Genomic DNA, 13,144 nt, shown 5'->3' with positions numbered 1-13,144 from the left:
ACACAGCACCTGGTATTCCCAAGCTGTCTCCCATACAAGTATTAACCTGGCCTAAACCTATTTAGCTTCCTAGGTCAAATGAAATCGGGCGTTTTCAGGCTGGTGTGGCCGTAAGCCATAAAACAATGCAAAGATTATCTAATTATAACAAGAGCAAAACCTGAACAACAGAAATTGCTAGTTTTTTTGCAGAACACATTTAAGCTTGCTAATTGAATGTAAACAGCAACTCAACTATAAAAGTCACACAGCACCTGGTATTCCCAAGCTGTCTCCCATACAAGTATTAACCTGGCCCAAACCTATTTAGCTTGATAATTAAATCTAATAGGCTTACAGCACCTGGTATTCCCAGGTGGTCTCCCATCCAAGTACTAACCAGGCCCAAACGAGCTTAGCTTCCGAGGTCAAATGAGATCGGGCGTTTTCAGGCTGGTGTGGCCGTAAGCCGTAAAACAATGCAAAGATGACCTATTTATAATGAGAGCAAAACCTGAACAACAGACATTGCTAGTTTTTTTTGCAGAACACCTTTAAGCTTGCTAATTGAATGTAAATAGCAACTCAACTATAAAAGTCACACAGCACCTGGTATTCCCAAGCTGTCTCCCATACAAGTATTAACCTGGCCTAAACCTATTTAGCTTCCTAGGTCAAATGAAATCGGGCGTTTTCAGGCTGGTGTGGCCGTAAGCCATAAAACAATGCAAAGATTATCTAATTATAACAAGAGCAAAACCTGAACAACAGAAATTGCTAGTTTTTTTGCAGAACACATTTAAGCTTGCTAATTGAATGTAAACAGCAACTCAACTATAAAAGTCACACAGCACCTGGCATTCCCAAGCTGTCTCCCATACAAGTATTAACCTGGCCCAAACCTATTTAGCTTGATAATTAAATCTAATAGGCTTACAGCACCTGGTATTCCCAGGTGGTCTCCCATCCAAGTACTAACCAGGCCCAAACGAGCTTAGCTTCCGAGGTCAAATGAGATCGGGCGTTTTCAGGCTGGTGTGGCCGTAAGCCGTAAAACAATGCAAAGATGACCTATTTATAATGAGAGCAAAACCTGAACAACAGACATTGCTAGTTTTTTTTGCAGAACACCTTTAAGCTTGCTAATTGAATGTAAATAGCAACTCAACTATAAAAGTCACACAGCACCTGGTATTCCCAAGCTGTCTCCCATACAAGTATTAACCTGGCCTAAACCTATTTAGCTTCCTAGGTCAAATGAAATCGGGCGTTTTCAGGCTGGTGTGGCCGTAAGCCATAAAACAATGCAAAGATTATCTAATTATAACAAGAGCAAAACCTGAACAACAGAAATTGCTAGTTTTTTTGCAGAACACATTTAAGCTTGCTAATTGAATGTAAACAGCAACTCAACTATAAAAGTCACACAGCACCTGGTATTCCCAAGCTGTCTCCCATACAAGTATTAACCTGGCCTAAACCTATTTAGCTTCCTAGGTCAAATGAAATCGGGCGTTTTCAGGCTGGTGTGGCCGTAAGCCATAAAACAATGCAAAGATTATCTAATTATAACAAGAGCAAAACCTGAACAACAGAAATTGCTAGTTTTTTTGCAGAACACATTTAAGCTTGCTAATTGAATGTAAACAGCAACTCAACTATAAAAGTCACACAGCACCTGGCATTCCCAAGCTGTCTCCCATACAAGTATTAACCTGGCCCAAACCTATTTAGCTTGATAATTAAATCTAATAGGCTTACAGCACCTGGTATTCCCAGGTGGTCTCCCATCCAAGTACTAACCAGGCCCAAACGAGCTTAGCTTCCGAGGTCAAATGAGATCGGGCGTTTTCAGGCTGGTGTGGCCGTAAGCCGTAAAACAATGCAAAGATGACCTATTTATAATGAGAGCAAAACCTGAACAACAGACATTGCTAGTTTTTTTTGCAGAACACCTTTAAGCTTGCTAATTGAATGTAAATAGCAACTCAACTATAAAAGTCACACAGCACCTGGTATTCCCAAGCTGTCTCCCATACAAGTATTAACCTGGCCTAAACCTATTTAGCTTCCTAGGTCAAATGAAATCGGGCGTTTTCAGGCTGGTGTGGCCGTAAGCCATAAAACAATGCAAAGATTATCTAATTATAACAAGAGCAAAACCTGAACAACAGAAATTGCTAGTTTTTTTGCAGAACACATTTAAGCTTGCTAATTGAATGTAAACAGCAACTCAACTATAAAAGTCACACAGCACCTGGTATTCCCAAGCTGTCTCCCATACAAGTATTAACCTGGCCTAAACCTATTTAGCTTCCTAGGTCAAATGAAATCGGGCGTTTTCAGGCTGGTGTGGCCGTAAGCCATAAAACAATGCAAAGATTATCTAATTATAACAAGAGCAAAACCTGAACAACAGAAATTGCTAGTTTTTTTGCAGAACACATTTAAGCTTGCTAATTGAATGTAAACAGCAACTCAACTATAAAAGTCACACAGCACCTGGTATTCCCAAGCTGTCCCCCATACAAGTATTAACCTGGCCAAAACCTATTTAGCTTCCGAGGTCAAATGAGATCGGGCGTTTTCAGGCTGGTGTGGCCGCAAGCCATAAAACAATGCAAAGATTATCTAATTATAACAAGAGCAAAACCTGAACAACAGAAATTGCTAGTTTTTTTGCAGAACACATTTAAGCTTGCTAATTGAATGTAAACAGCAACTCAACTATAAAAGTCACACAGCACCTGGTATTCCCAAGCTGTCTCCCATACAAGTATTAACCTGGCCCAAACCTATTTAGCTTGATAATTAAATCTAATAGGCTTACAGCACCTGGTATTCCCAGGTGGTCTCCCATCCAAGTACTAACCAGGCCCAAACGAGCTTAGCTTCCGAGGTCAAATGAGATCGGGCGTTTTCAGGCTGGTGTGGCCGTAAGCCGTAAAACAATGCAAAGATGACCTATTTATAATGAGAGCAAAACCTGAACAACAGACATTGCTAGTTTTTTTTGCAGAACACCTTTAAGCTTGCTAATTGAATGTAAATAGCAACTCAACTATAAAAGTCACACAGCACCTGGTATTCCCAAGCTGTCTCCCATACAAGTATTAACCTGGCCTAAACCTATTTAGCTTCCTAGGTCAAATGAAATCGGGCGTTTTCAGGCTGGTGTGGCCGTAAGCCATAAAACAATGCAAAGATTATCTAATTATAACAAGAGCAAAACCTGAACAACAGAAATTGCTAGTTTTTTTGCAGAACACATTTAAGCTTGCTAATTGAATGTAAACAGCAACTCAACTATAAAAGTCACACAGCACCTGGTATTCCCAAGCTGTCTCCCATACAAGTATTAACCTGGCCTAAACCTATTTAGCTTCCTAGGTCAAATGAAATCGGGCGTTTTCAGGCTGGTGTGGCCGTAAGCCATAAAACAATGCAAAGATTATCTAATTATAACAAGAGCAAAACCTGAACAACAGAAATTGCTAGTTTTTTGCAGAACACATTTAAGCTTGCTAATTGAATGTAAACAGCAACTCAACTATAAAAGTCACACAGCACCTGGTATTCCCAAGCTGTCTCCCATACAAGTATTAACCTGGCCCAAACCTATTTAGCTTGATAATTAAATCTAATAGGCTTACAGCACCTGGTATTCCCAGGTGGTCTCCCATCCAAGTACTAACCAGGCCCAAACGAGCTTAGCTTCCGAGGTCAAATGAGATCGGGCGTTTTCAGGCTGGTGTGGCCGTAAGCCGTAAAACAATGCAAAGATGACCTATTTATAATGAGAGCAAAACCTGAACAACAGACATTGCTAGTTTTTTTTGCAGAACACCTTTAAGCTTGCTAATTGAATGTAAATAGCAACTCAACTATAAAAGTCACACAGCACCTGGTATTCCCAAGCTGTCTCCCATACAAGTATTAACCTGGCCTAAACCTATTTAGCTTCCTAGGTCAAATAGGATCGGGCGTTTTCAGGCTGGTGTGGCCGTAAGCCATAAAACAATGCAAAGATTATCTAATTATAACAAGAGCAAAACCTGAACAACAGAAATTGCTAGATTTTTGCAGAACACATTTAAGCTTGATAATTAAATCTAATAGGCTTACAGTACCTGGTATTCCCAGGTGGTCTCCCATCCAAGTACTAACCAGGCCCAAACGAGCTTAGCTTCCGAGGTCAAATGAGATCGGGCGTTTTCAGGCTGGTGTGGCCGTAAGCCGTAAAACAATGCAAAGATGACCTATTTATAATGAGAGCAAAACCTGAACAACAGACATTGCTAGTTTTTTTTGCAGAACACCTTTAAGCTTGCTAATTGAATGTAAATAGCAACTCAACTATAAAAGTCACACAGCACCTGGTATTCCCAAGCTGTCTCCCATATAAGTATTAACCTGGCCTAAACCTATTTAGCTTCCTAGGTCAAATGAAATCGGGCGTTTTCAGGCTGGTGTGGCCGTAAGCCATAAAACAATGCAAAGATTATCTAATTATAACAAGAGCAAAACCTGAACAACAGAAATTGCTAGTTTTTTGCAGAACACATTTAAGCTTGCTAATTGAATGTAAACAGCAACTCAACTATAAAAGTCACACTGCACCTGGTATTCCCAAGCTGTCCCCCATACAAGTATTAACCTGGCCAAAAGCTATTTAGCTTCCGAGGTCAAATGAGATCGGGCGTTTTCAGGCTGGTGTGGCCGCAAGCCATAAAACAATGCAAAGATTATCTAATTATAACAAGAGCAAAACCTGAACAACAGAAATTGCTAGTTTTTTTGCAGAACACATTTAAGCTTGCTAATTGAATGTAAACAGCAACTCAACTATAAAAGTCACACAGCACCTGGTATTCCCAAGCTGTCTCCCATACAAGTATTAACCTGGCCCAAACCTATTTAGCTTGATAATTAAATCTAATAGGCTTACAGCACCTGGTATTCCCAGGTGGTCTCCCATCCAAGTACTAACCAGGCCCAAACGAGCTTAGCTTCCGAGGTCAAATGAGATCGGGCGTTTTCAGGCTGGTGTGGCCGTAAGCCGTAAAACAATGCAAAGATGACCTATTTATAATGAGAGCAAAACCTGAACAACAGACATTGCTAGTTTTTTTTGCAGAACACCTTTAAGCTTGCTAATTGAATGTAAATAGCAACTCAACTATAAAAGTCACACAGCACCTGGTATTCCCAAGCTGTCTCCCATACAAGTATTAACCTGGCCTAAACCTATTTAGCTTCCTAGGTCAAATGAAATCGGGCGTTTTCAGGCTGGTGTGGCCGTAAGCCATAAAACAATGCAAAGATTATCTAATTATAACAAGAGCAAAACCTGAACAACAGAAATTGCTAGTTTTTTTGCAGAACACATTTAAGCTTGCTAATTGAATGTAAACAGCAACTCAACTATAAAAGTCACACAGCACCTGGCATTCCCAAGCTGTCTCCCATACAAGTATTAACCTGGCCCAAACCTATTTAGCTTGATAATTAAATCTAATAGGCTTACAGCACCTGGTATTCCCAGGTGGTCTCCCATCCAAGTACTAACCAGGCCCAAACGAGCTTAGCTTCCGAGGTCAAATGAGATCGGGCGTTTTCAGGCTGGTGTGGCCGTAAGCCGTAAAACAATGCAAAGATGACCTATTTATAATGAGAGCAAAACCTGAACAACAGACATTGCTAGTTTTTTTTGCAGAACACCTTTAAGCTTGCTAATTGAATGTAAATAGCAACTCAACTATAAAAGTCACACAGCACCTGGTATTCCCAAGCTGTCTCCCATACAAGTATTAACCTGGCCTAAACCTATTTAGCTTCCTAGGTCAAATGAAATCGGGCGTTTTCAGGCTGGTGTGGCCGTAAGCCATAAAACAATGCAAAGATTATCTAATTATAACAAGAGCAAAACCTGAACAACAGAAATTGCTAGTTTTTTTGCAGAACACATTTAAGCTTGCTAATTGAATGTAAACAGCAACTCAACTATAAAAGTCACACAGCACCTGGTATTCCCAAGCTGTCTCCCATACAAGTATTAACCTGGCCTAAACCTATTTAGCTTCCTAGGTCAAATGAAATCGGGCGTTTTCAGGCTGGTGTGGCCGTAAGCCATAAAACAATGCAAAGATTATCTAATTATAACAAGAGCAAAACCTGAACAACAGAAATTGCTAGTTTTTTTGCAGAACACATTTAAGCTTGCTAATTGAATGTAAACAGCAACTCAACTATAAAAGTCACACAGCACCTGGTATTCCCAAGCTGTCCCCCATACAAGTATTAACCTGGCCAAAACCTATTTAGCTTCCGAGGTCAAATGAGATCGGGCGTTTTCAGGCTGGTGTGGCCGCAAGCCATAAAACAATGCAAAGATTATCTAATTATAACAAGAGCAAAACCTGAACAACAGAAATTGCTAGTTTTTTTGCAGAACACATTTAAGCTTGCTAATTGAATGTAAACAGCAACTCAACTATAAAAGTCACACAGCACCTGGTATTCCCAAGCTGTCTCCCATACAAGTATTAACCTGGCCCAAACCTATTTAGCTTGATAATTAAATCTAATAGGCTTACAGCACCTGGTATTCCCAGGTGGTCTCCCATCCAAGTACTAACCAGGCCCAAACGAGCTTAGCTTCCGAGGTCAAATGAGATCGGGCGTTTTCAGGCTGGTGTGGCCGTAAGCCGTAAAACAATGCAAAGATGACCTATTTATAATGAGAGCAAAACCTGAACAACAGACATTGCTAGTTTTTTTTGCAGAACACCTTTAAGCTTGCTAATTGAATGTAAATAGCAACTCAACTATAAAAGTCACACAGCACCTGGTATTCCCAAGCTGTCTCCCATACAAGTATTAACCTGGCCTAAACCTATTTAGCTTCCTAGGTCAAATGAAATCGGGCGTTTTCAGGCTGGTGTGGCCGTAAGCCATAAAACAATGCAAAGATTATCTAATTATAACAAGAGCAAAACCTGAACAACAGAAATTGCTAGTTTTTTTGCAGAACACATTTAAGCTTGCTAATTGAATGTAAACAGCAACTCAACTATAAAAGTCACACAGCACCTGGTATTCCCAAGCTGTCTCCCATACAAGTATTAACCTGGCCCAAACCTATTTAGCTTGATAATTAAATCTAATAGGCTTACAGCACCTGGTATTCCCAGGTGGTCTCCCATCCAAGTACTAACCAGGCCCAAACGAGCTTAGCTTCCGAGGTCAAATGAGATCGGGCGTTTTCAGGCTGGTGTGGCCGTAAGCCGTAAAACAATGCAAAGATGACCTATTTATAATGAGAGCAAAACCTGAACAACAGACATTGCTAGTTTTTTTTGCAGAACACCTTTAAGCTTGCTAATTGAATGTAAATAGCAACTCAACTATAAAAGTCACACAGCACCTGGTATTCCCAAGCTGTCTCCCATACAAGTATTAACCTGGCCTAAACCTATTTAGCTTCCTAGGTCAAATGAAATCGGGCGTTTTCAGGCTGGTGTGGCCGTAAGCCATAAAACAATGCAAAGATTATCTAATTATAACAAGAGCAAAACCTGAACAACAGAAATTGCTAGTTTTTTTGCAGAACACATTTAAGCTTGCTAATTGAATGTAAACAGCAACTCAACTATAAAAGTCACACAGCACCTGGCATTCCCAAGCTGTCTCCCATACAAGTATTAACCTGGCCCAAACCTATTTAGCTTGATAATTAAATCTAATAGGCTTACAGCACCTGGTATTCCCAGGTGGTCTCCCATCCAAGTACTAACCAGGCCCAAACGAGCTTAGCTTCCGAGGTCAAATGAGATCGGGCGTTTTCAGGCTGGTGTGGCCGTAAGCCGTAAAACAATGCAAAGATGACCTATTTATAATGAGAGCAAAACCTGAACAACAGACATTGCTAGTTTTTTTTGCAGAACACCTTTAAGCTTGCTAATTGAATGTAAATAGCAACTCAACTATAAAAGTCACACAGCACCTGGTATTCCCAAGCTGTCTCCCATACAAGTATTAACCTGGCCTAAACCTATTTAGCTTCCTAGGTCAAATGAAATCGGGCGTTTTCAGGCTGGTGTGGCCGTAAGCCATAAAACAATGCAAAGATTATCTAATTATAACAAGAGCAAAACCTGAACAACAGAAATTGCTAGTTTTTTTGCAGAACACATTTAAGCTTGCTAATTGAATGTAAACAGCAACTCAACTATAAAAGTCACACAGCACCTGGTATTCCCAAGCTGTCTCCCATACAAGTATTAACCTGGCCTAAACCTATTTAGCTTCCTAGGTCAAATGAAATCGGGCGTTTTCAGGCTGGTGTGGCCGTAAGCCATAAAACAATGCAAAGATTATCTAATTATAACAAGAGCAAAACCTGAACAACAGAAATTGCTAGTTTTTTTGCAGAACACATTTAAGCTTGCTAATTGAATGTAAACAGCAACTCAACTATAAAAGTCACACAGCACCTGGCATTCCCAAGCTGTCTCCCATACAAGTATTAACCTGGCCCAAACCTATTTAGCTTGATAATTAAATCTAATAGGCTTACAGCACCTGGTATTCCCAGGTGGTCTCCCATCCAAGTACTAACCAGGCCCAAACGAGCTTAGCTTCCGAGGTCAAATGAGATCGGGCGTTTTCAGGCTGGTGTGGCCGTAAGCCGTAAAACAATGCAAAGATGACCTATTTATAATGAGAGCAAAACCTGAACAACAGACATTGCTAGTTTTTTTTGCAGAACACCTTTAAGCTTGCTAATTGAATGTAAATAGCAACTCAACTATAAAAGTCACACAGCACCTGGTATTCCCAAGCTGTCTCCCATACAAGTATTAACCTGGCCTAAACCTATTTAGCTTCCTAGGTCAAATGAAATCGGGCGTTTTCAGGCTGGTGTGGCCGTAAGCCATAAAACAATGCAAAGATTATCTAATTATAACAAGAGCAAAACCTGAACAACAGAAATTGCTAGTTTTTTTGCAGAACACATTTAAGCTTGCTAATTGAATGTAAACAGCAACTCAACTATAAAAGTCACACAGCACCTGGTATTCCCAAGCTGTCTCCCATACAAGTATTAACCTGGCCTAAACCTATTTAGCTTCCTAGGTCAAATGAAATCGGGCGTTTTCAGGCTGGTGTGGCCGTAAGCCATAAAACAATGCAAAGATTATCTAATTATAACAAGAGCAAAACCTGAACAACAGAAATTGCTAGTTTTTTTGCAGAACACATTTAAGCTTGCTAATTGAATGTAAACAGCAACTCAACTATAAAAGTCACACAGCACCTGGTATTCCCAAGCTGTCCCCCATACAAGTATTAACCTGGCCAAAACCTATTTAGCTTCCGAGGTCAAATGAGATCGGGCGTTTTCAGGCTGGTGTGGCCGCAAGCCATAAAACAATGCAAAGATTATCTAATTATAACAAGAGCAAAACCTGAACAACAGAAATTGCTAGTTTTTTTGCAGAACACATTTAAGCTTGCTAATTGAATGTAAACAGCAACTCAACTATAAAAGTCACACAGCACCTGGTATTCCCAAGCTGTCTCCCATACAAGTATTAACCTGGCCCAAACCTATTTAGCTTGATAATTAAATCTAATAGGCTTACAGCACCTGGTATTCCCAGGTGGTCTCCCATCCAAGTACTAACCAGGCCCAAACGAGCTTAGCTTCCGAGGTCAAATGAGATCGGGCGTTTTCAGGCTGGTGTGGCCGTAAGCCGTAAAACAATGCAAAGATGACCTATTTATAATGAGAGCAAAACCTGAACAACAGACATTGCTAGTTTTTTTTGCAGAACACCTTTAAGCTTGCTAATTGAATGTAAATAGCAACTCAACTATAAAAGTCACACAGCACCTGGTATTCCCAAGCTGTCTCCCATACAAGTATTAACCTGGCCTAAACCTATTTAGCTTCCTAGGTCAAATAGGATCGGGCGTTTTCAGGCTGGTGTGGCCGTAAGCCATAAAACAATGCAAAGATTATCTAATTATAACAAGAGCAAAACCTGAACAACAGAAATTGCTAGATTTTTGCAGAACACATTTAAGCTTGATAATTAAATCTAATAGGCTTACAGTACCTGGTATTCCCAGGTGGTCTCCCATCCAAGTACTAACCAGGCCCAAACGAGCTTAGCTTCCGAGGTCAAATGAGATCGGGCGTTTTCAGGCTGGTGTGGCCGTAAGCCGTAAAACAATGCAAAGATGACCTATTTATAATGAGAGCAAAACCTGAACAACAGACATTGCTAGTTTTTTTTGCAGAACACCTTTAAGCTTGCTAATTGAATGTAAATAGCAACTCAACTATAAAAGTCACACAGCACCTGGTATTCCCAAGCTGTCTCCCATACAAGTATTAACCTGGCCTAAACCTATTTAGCTTCCTAGGTCAAATGAAATCGGGCGTTTTCAGGCTGGTGTGGCCGTAAGCCATAAAACAATGCAAAGATTATCTAATTATAACAAGAGCAAAACCTGAACAACAGAAATTGCTAGTTTTTTTGCAGAACACATTTAAGCTTGCTAATTGAATGTAAACAGCAACTCAACTATAAAAGTCACACAGCACCTGGTATTCCCAAGCTGTCTCCCATACAAGTATTAACCTGGCCCAAACCTATTTAGCTTGATAATTAAATCTAATAGGCTTACAGCACCTGGTATTCCCAGGTGGTCTCCCATCCAAGTACTAACCAGGCCCAAACAAGCTTAGCTTCCGAGGTCAAATGAGATCGGGCGTTTTCAGGCTGGTGTGGCCGTAAGCCATAAAACAATGCAAAGATGACCTATTTATAATGAGAGCAAAACCTGAACAACAGACATTGCTAGTTTTTTTTGCAGAACACCTTTAAGCTTGCTAATTGAATGTAAATAGCAACTCAACTATAAAAGTCACACAGCACCTGGTATTCCCAAGCTGTCTCCCATACAAGTATTAACCTGGCCTAAACCTATTTAGCTTCCTAGGTCAAATAGGATCGGGCGTTTTCAGGCTGGTGTGGCTGTAAGCCATAAAACAATGCAAAGATTATCTAATTATAACAAGAGCAAAACCTGAACAACAGAAATTGCTAGATTTTTGCAGAACACATTTAAGCTTGATAATTAAATCTAATAGGCTTACAGTACCTGGTATTCCCAGGTGGTCTCCCATCCAAGTACTAACCAGGCCCAAACGAGCTTAGCTTCCGAGGTCAAATGAGATCGGGCGTTTTCAGGCTGGTGTGGCCGTAAGCCGTAAAACAATGCAAAGATGACCTATTTATAATGAGAGCAAAACCTGAACAACAGACATTGCTAGTTTTTTTTGCAGAACACCTTTAAGCTTGCTAATTGAATGTAAATAGCAACTCAACTATAAAAGTCACACAGCACCTGGTATTCCCAAGCTGTCTCCCATACAAGTATTAACCTGGCCTAAACCTATTTAGCTTCCTAGGTCAAATGAAATCGGGCGTTTTCAGGCTGGTGTGGCCGTAAGCCATAAAACAATGCAAAGATTATCTAATTATAACAAGAGCAAAACCTGAACAACAGAAATTGCTAGTTTTTTTGCAGAACACATTTAAGCTTGCTAATTGAATGTAAACAGCAACTCAACTATAAAAGTCACACAGCACCTGGTATTCCCAAGCTGTCTCCCATACAAGTATTAACCTGGCCTAAACCTATTTAGCTTCCTAGGTCAAATGAAATCGGGCGTTTTCAGGCTGGTGTGGCCGTAAGCCATAAAACAATGCAAAGATTATCTAATTATAACAAGAGCAAAACCTGAACAACAGAAATTGCTAGTTTTTTGCAGAACACATTTAAGCTTGCTAATTGAATGTAAACAGCAACTCAACTATAAAAGTCACACAGCACCTGGTATTCCCAAGCTGTCTCCCATACAAGTATTAACCTGGCCCAAACCTATTTAGCTTGATAATTAAATCTAATAGGCTTACAGCACCTGGTATTCCCAGGTGGTCTCCCATCCAAGTACTAACCAGGCCCAAACGAGCTTAGCTTCCGAGGTCAAATGAGATCGGGCGTTTTCAGGCTGGTGTGGCCGTAAGCCGTAAAACAATGCAAAGATGACCTATTTATAATGAGAGCAAAACCTGAACAACAGACATTGCTAGTTTTTTTTGCAGAACACCTTTAAGCTTGCTAATTGAATGTAAATAGCAACTCAACTATAAAAGTCACACAGCACCTGGTATTCCCAAGCTGTCTCCCATACAAGTATTAACCTGGCCTAAACCTATTTAGCTTCCTAGGTCAAATAGGATCGGGCGTTTTCAGGCTGGTGTGGCCGTAAGCCATAAAACAATGCAAAGATTATCTAATTATAACAAGAGCAAAACCTGAACAACAGAAATTGCTAGATTTTTGCAGAACACATTTAAGCTTGATAATTAAATCTAATAGGCTTACAGTACCTGGTATTCCCAGGTGGTCTCCCATCCAAGTACTAACCAGGCCCAAACGAGCTTAGCTTCCGAGGTCAAATGAGATCGGGCGTTTTCAGGCTGGTGTGGCCGTAAGCCGTAAAACAATGCAAAGATGACCTATTTATAATGAGAGCAAAACCTGAACAACAGACATTGCTAGTTTTTTTTGCAGAACACCTTTAAGCTTGCTAATTGAATGTAAATAGCAACTCAACTATAAAAGTCACACAGCACCTGGTATTCCCAAGCTGTCTCCCATATAAGTATTAACCTGGCCTAAACCTATTTAGCTTCCTAGGTCAAATGAAATCGGGCGTTTTCAGGCTGGTGTGGCCGTAAGCCATAAAACAATGCAAAGATTATCTAATTATAACAAGAGCAAAACCTGAACAACAGAAATTGCTAGTTTTTTGCAGAACACATTTAAGCTTGCTAATTGAATGTAAACAGCAACTCAACTATAAAAGTCACACTGCACCTGGTATTCCCAAGCTGTCCCCCATACAAGTATTAACCTGGCCAAAAGCTATTTAGCTTCCGAGGTCAAATGAGATCGGGCGTTTTCAGGCTGGTGTGGCCGCAAGCCATAAAACAATGCAAAGATTATCTAATTATAACAAGAGCAAAACCTGAACAACAGAAATTGCTAGTTTTTTTGCAGAACACATTTAAGCTTGCTAATT

At 40.2% G+C, this 13,144-nt stretch overlaps 18 non-coding genes and 26 pseudogenes across 18 annotated transcripts; all 44 read right to left on the bottom strand.

Annotated features, from left to right (window-relative positions):
* Window positions 1-330: 330 nt before the first annotated feature.
* LOC143507464 (5S ribosomal RNA) lies at window positions 331-449 on the bottom strand. Its single transcript, XR_013128730.1, has one exon. It is a non-coding gene; the product is annotated as a 5S ribosomal RNA (ribosomal RNA).
* A 127-nt stretch (window positions 450-576) lies between these two features.
* On the bottom strand, window positions 577-695 carry LOC143507440 (5S ribosomal RNA; annotated as a pseudogene).
* A 214-nt stretch (window positions 696-909) lies between these two features.
* On the bottom strand, window positions 910-1,028 carry LOC143507463 (5S ribosomal RNA). The gene has a single exon (XR_013128729.1). It is a non-coding gene; the product is annotated as a 5S ribosomal RNA (ribosomal RNA).
* Window positions 1,029-1,155: 127 nt separating this feature from the next.
* LOC143507439 (5S ribosomal RNA) lies at window positions 1,156-1,274 on the bottom strand (annotated as a pseudogene).
* A 126-nt stretch (window positions 1,275-1,400) lies between these two features.
* LOC143507438 (5S ribosomal RNA) lies at window positions 1,401-1,519 on the bottom strand (annotated as a pseudogene).
* A 214-nt stretch (window positions 1,520-1,733) lies between these two features.
* Window positions 1,734-1,852, bottom strand: LOC143507462 (5S ribosomal RNA). The gene has a single exon (XR_013128728.1). It is a non-coding gene; the product is annotated as a 5S ribosomal RNA (ribosomal RNA).
* A 127-nt stretch (window positions 1,853-1,979) lies between these two features.
* LOC143507437 (5S ribosomal RNA) lies at window positions 1,980-2,098 on the bottom strand (annotated as a pseudogene).
* A 126-nt stretch (window positions 2,099-2,224) lies between these two features.
* On the bottom strand, window positions 2,225-2,343 carry LOC143507436 (5S ribosomal RNA; annotated as a pseudogene).
* Window positions 2,344-2,469: 126 nt separating this feature from the next.
* On the bottom strand, window positions 2,470-2,588 carry LOC143507373 (5S ribosomal RNA; annotated as a pseudogene).
* A 214-nt stretch (window positions 2,589-2,802) lies between these two features.
* On the bottom strand, window positions 2,803-2,921 carry LOC143507461 (5S ribosomal RNA). Its single transcript, XR_013128727.1, has one exon. It is a non-coding gene; the product is annotated as a 5S ribosomal RNA (ribosomal RNA).
* Window positions 2,922-3,048: 127 nt separating this feature from the next.
* LOC143507435 (5S ribosomal RNA) lies at window positions 3,049-3,167 on the bottom strand (annotated as a pseudogene).
* Window positions 3,168-3,293: 126 nt separating this feature from the next.
* Window positions 3,294-3,412, bottom strand: LOC143507433 (5S ribosomal RNA; annotated as a pseudogene).
* A 213-nt stretch (window positions 3,413-3,625) lies between these two features.
* On the bottom strand, window positions 3,626-3,744 carry LOC143507460 (5S ribosomal RNA). The gene has a single exon (XR_013128726.1). It is a non-coding gene; the product is annotated as a 5S ribosomal RNA (ribosomal RNA).
* A 127-nt stretch (window positions 3,745-3,871) lies between these two features.
* Window positions 3,872-3,990, bottom strand: LOC143507383 (5S ribosomal RNA; annotated as a pseudogene).
* A 107-nt stretch (window positions 3,991-4,097) lies between these two features.
* On the bottom strand, window positions 4,098-4,216 carry LOC143507481 (5S ribosomal RNA). The gene has a single exon (XR_013128746.1). It is a non-coding gene; the product is annotated as a 5S ribosomal RNA (ribosomal RNA).
* Window positions 4,217-4,920: 704 nt separating this feature from the next.
* On the bottom strand, window positions 4,921-5,039 carry LOC143507459 (5S ribosomal RNA). Its single transcript, XR_013128725.1, has one exon. It is a non-coding gene; the product is annotated as a 5S ribosomal RNA (ribosomal RNA).
* Window positions 5,040-5,166: 127 nt separating this feature from the next.
* On the bottom strand, window positions 5,167-5,285 carry LOC143507432 (5S ribosomal RNA; annotated as a pseudogene).
* A 214-nt stretch (window positions 5,286-5,499) lies between these two features.
* On the bottom strand, window positions 5,500-5,618 carry LOC143507458 (5S ribosomal RNA). The gene has a single exon (XR_013128724.1). It is a non-coding gene; the product is annotated as a 5S ribosomal RNA (ribosomal RNA).
* Window positions 5,619-5,745: 127 nt separating this feature from the next.
* LOC143507431 (5S ribosomal RNA) lies at window positions 5,746-5,864 on the bottom strand (annotated as a pseudogene).
* A 126-nt stretch (window positions 5,865-5,990) lies between these two features.
* Window positions 5,991-6,109, bottom strand: LOC143507430 (5S ribosomal RNA; annotated as a pseudogene).
* A 126-nt stretch (window positions 6,110-6,235) lies between these two features.
* LOC143507372 (5S ribosomal RNA) lies at window positions 6,236-6,354 on the bottom strand (annotated as a pseudogene).
* Window positions 6,355-6,568: 214 nt separating this feature from the next.
* LOC143507456 (5S ribosomal RNA) lies at window positions 6,569-6,687 on the bottom strand. Its single transcript, XR_013128722.1, has one exon. It is a non-coding gene; the product is annotated as a 5S ribosomal RNA (ribosomal RNA).
* Window positions 6,688-6,814: 127 nt separating this feature from the next.
* On the bottom strand, window positions 6,815-6,933 carry LOC143507428 (5S ribosomal RNA; annotated as a pseudogene).
* Window positions 6,934-7,147: 214 nt separating this feature from the next.
* Window positions 7,148-7,266, bottom strand: LOC143507455 (5S ribosomal RNA). Its single transcript, XR_013128721.1, has one exon. It is a non-coding gene; the product is annotated as a 5S ribosomal RNA (ribosomal RNA).
* A 127-nt stretch (window positions 7,267-7,393) lies between these two features.
* On the bottom strand, window positions 7,394-7,512 carry LOC143507427 (5S ribosomal RNA; annotated as a pseudogene).
* A 214-nt stretch (window positions 7,513-7,726) lies between these two features.
* Window positions 7,727-7,845, bottom strand: LOC143507454 (5S ribosomal RNA). Its single transcript, XR_013128720.1, has one exon. It is a non-coding gene; the product is annotated as a 5S ribosomal RNA (ribosomal RNA).
* A 127-nt stretch (window positions 7,846-7,972) lies between these two features.
* On the bottom strand, window positions 7,973-8,091 carry LOC143507426 (5S ribosomal RNA; annotated as a pseudogene).
* Window positions 8,092-8,217: 126 nt separating this feature from the next.
* On the bottom strand, window positions 8,218-8,336 carry LOC143507425 (5S ribosomal RNA; annotated as a pseudogene).
* Window positions 8,337-8,550: 214 nt separating this feature from the next.
* Window positions 8,551-8,669, bottom strand: LOC143507453 (5S ribosomal RNA). The gene has a single exon (XR_013128719.1). It is a non-coding gene; the product is annotated as a 5S ribosomal RNA (ribosomal RNA).
* Window positions 8,670-8,796: 127 nt separating this feature from the next.
* On the bottom strand, window positions 8,797-8,915 carry LOC143507424 (5S ribosomal RNA; annotated as a pseudogene).
* Window positions 8,916-9,041: 126 nt separating this feature from the next.
* LOC143507423 (5S ribosomal RNA) lies at window positions 9,042-9,160 on the bottom strand (annotated as a pseudogene).
* A 126-nt stretch (window positions 9,161-9,286) lies between these two features.
* LOC143507371 (5S ribosomal RNA) lies at window positions 9,287-9,405 on the bottom strand (annotated as a pseudogene).
* A 214-nt stretch (window positions 9,406-9,619) lies between these two features.
* Window positions 9,620-9,738, bottom strand: LOC143507452 (5S ribosomal RNA). Its single transcript, XR_013128718.1, has one exon. It is a non-coding gene; the product is annotated as a 5S ribosomal RNA (ribosomal RNA).
* A 127-nt stretch (window positions 9,739-9,865) lies between these two features.
* Window positions 9,866-9,984, bottom strand: LOC143507382 (5S ribosomal RNA; annotated as a pseudogene).
* A 107-nt stretch (window positions 9,985-10,091) lies between these two features.
* On the bottom strand, window positions 10,092-10,210 carry LOC143507479 (5S ribosomal RNA). The gene has a single exon (XR_013128744.1). It is a non-coding gene; the product is annotated as a 5S ribosomal RNA (ribosomal RNA).
* A 127-nt stretch (window positions 10,211-10,337) lies between these two features.
* On the bottom strand, window positions 10,338-10,456 carry LOC143507421 (5S ribosomal RNA; annotated as a pseudogene).
* Window positions 10,457-10,670: 214 nt separating this feature from the next.
* LOC143507467 (5S ribosomal RNA) lies at window positions 10,671-10,789 on the bottom strand. The gene has a single exon (XR_013128733.1). It is a non-coding gene; the product is annotated as a 5S ribosomal RNA (ribosomal RNA).
* A 127-nt stretch (window positions 10,790-10,916) lies between these two features.
* On the bottom strand, window positions 10,917-11,035 carry LOC143507386 (5S ribosomal RNA; annotated as a pseudogene).
* Window positions 11,036-11,142: 107 nt separating this feature from the next.
* On the bottom strand, window positions 11,143-11,261 carry LOC143507478 (5S ribosomal RNA). Its single transcript, XR_013128743.1, has one exon. It is a non-coding gene; the product is annotated as a 5S ribosomal RNA (ribosomal RNA).
* Window positions 11,262-11,388: 127 nt separating this feature from the next.
* Window positions 11,389-11,507, bottom strand: LOC143507420 (5S ribosomal RNA; annotated as a pseudogene).
* A 126-nt stretch (window positions 11,508-11,633) lies between these two features.
* On the bottom strand, window positions 11,634-11,752 carry LOC143507419 (5S ribosomal RNA; annotated as a pseudogene).
* A 213-nt stretch (window positions 11,753-11,965) lies between these two features.
* On the bottom strand, window positions 11,966-12,084 carry LOC143507451 (5S ribosomal RNA). The gene has a single exon (XR_013128717.1). It is a non-coding gene; the product is annotated as a 5S ribosomal RNA (ribosomal RNA).
* Window positions 12,085-12,211: 127 nt separating this feature from the next.
* Window positions 12,212-12,330, bottom strand: LOC143507381 (5S ribosomal RNA; annotated as a pseudogene).
* Window positions 12,331-12,437: 107 nt separating this feature from the next.
* On the bottom strand, window positions 12,438-12,556 carry LOC143507477 (5S ribosomal RNA). The gene has a single exon (XR_013128742.1). It is a non-coding gene; the product is annotated as a 5S ribosomal RNA (ribosomal RNA).
* Window positions 12,557-13,144: the final 588 nt, after the last annotated feature.

Source organism: Brachyhypopomus gauderio, unplaced genomic scaffold (assembly GCF_052324685.1).
Source record: "Brachyhypopomus gauderio isolate BG-103 unplaced genomic scaffold, BGAUD_0.2 sc687, whole genome shotgun sequence".
Classification (NCBI taxonomy): domain Eukaryota; kingdom Metazoa; phylum Chordata; class Actinopteri; order Gymnotiformes; family Hypopomidae; genus Brachyhypopomus; species Brachyhypopomus gauderio.
The sequence above is the reverse complement of the archived record's forward strand: the minus strand, read 5'-3'. Positions and strand labels throughout refer to the sequence as shown.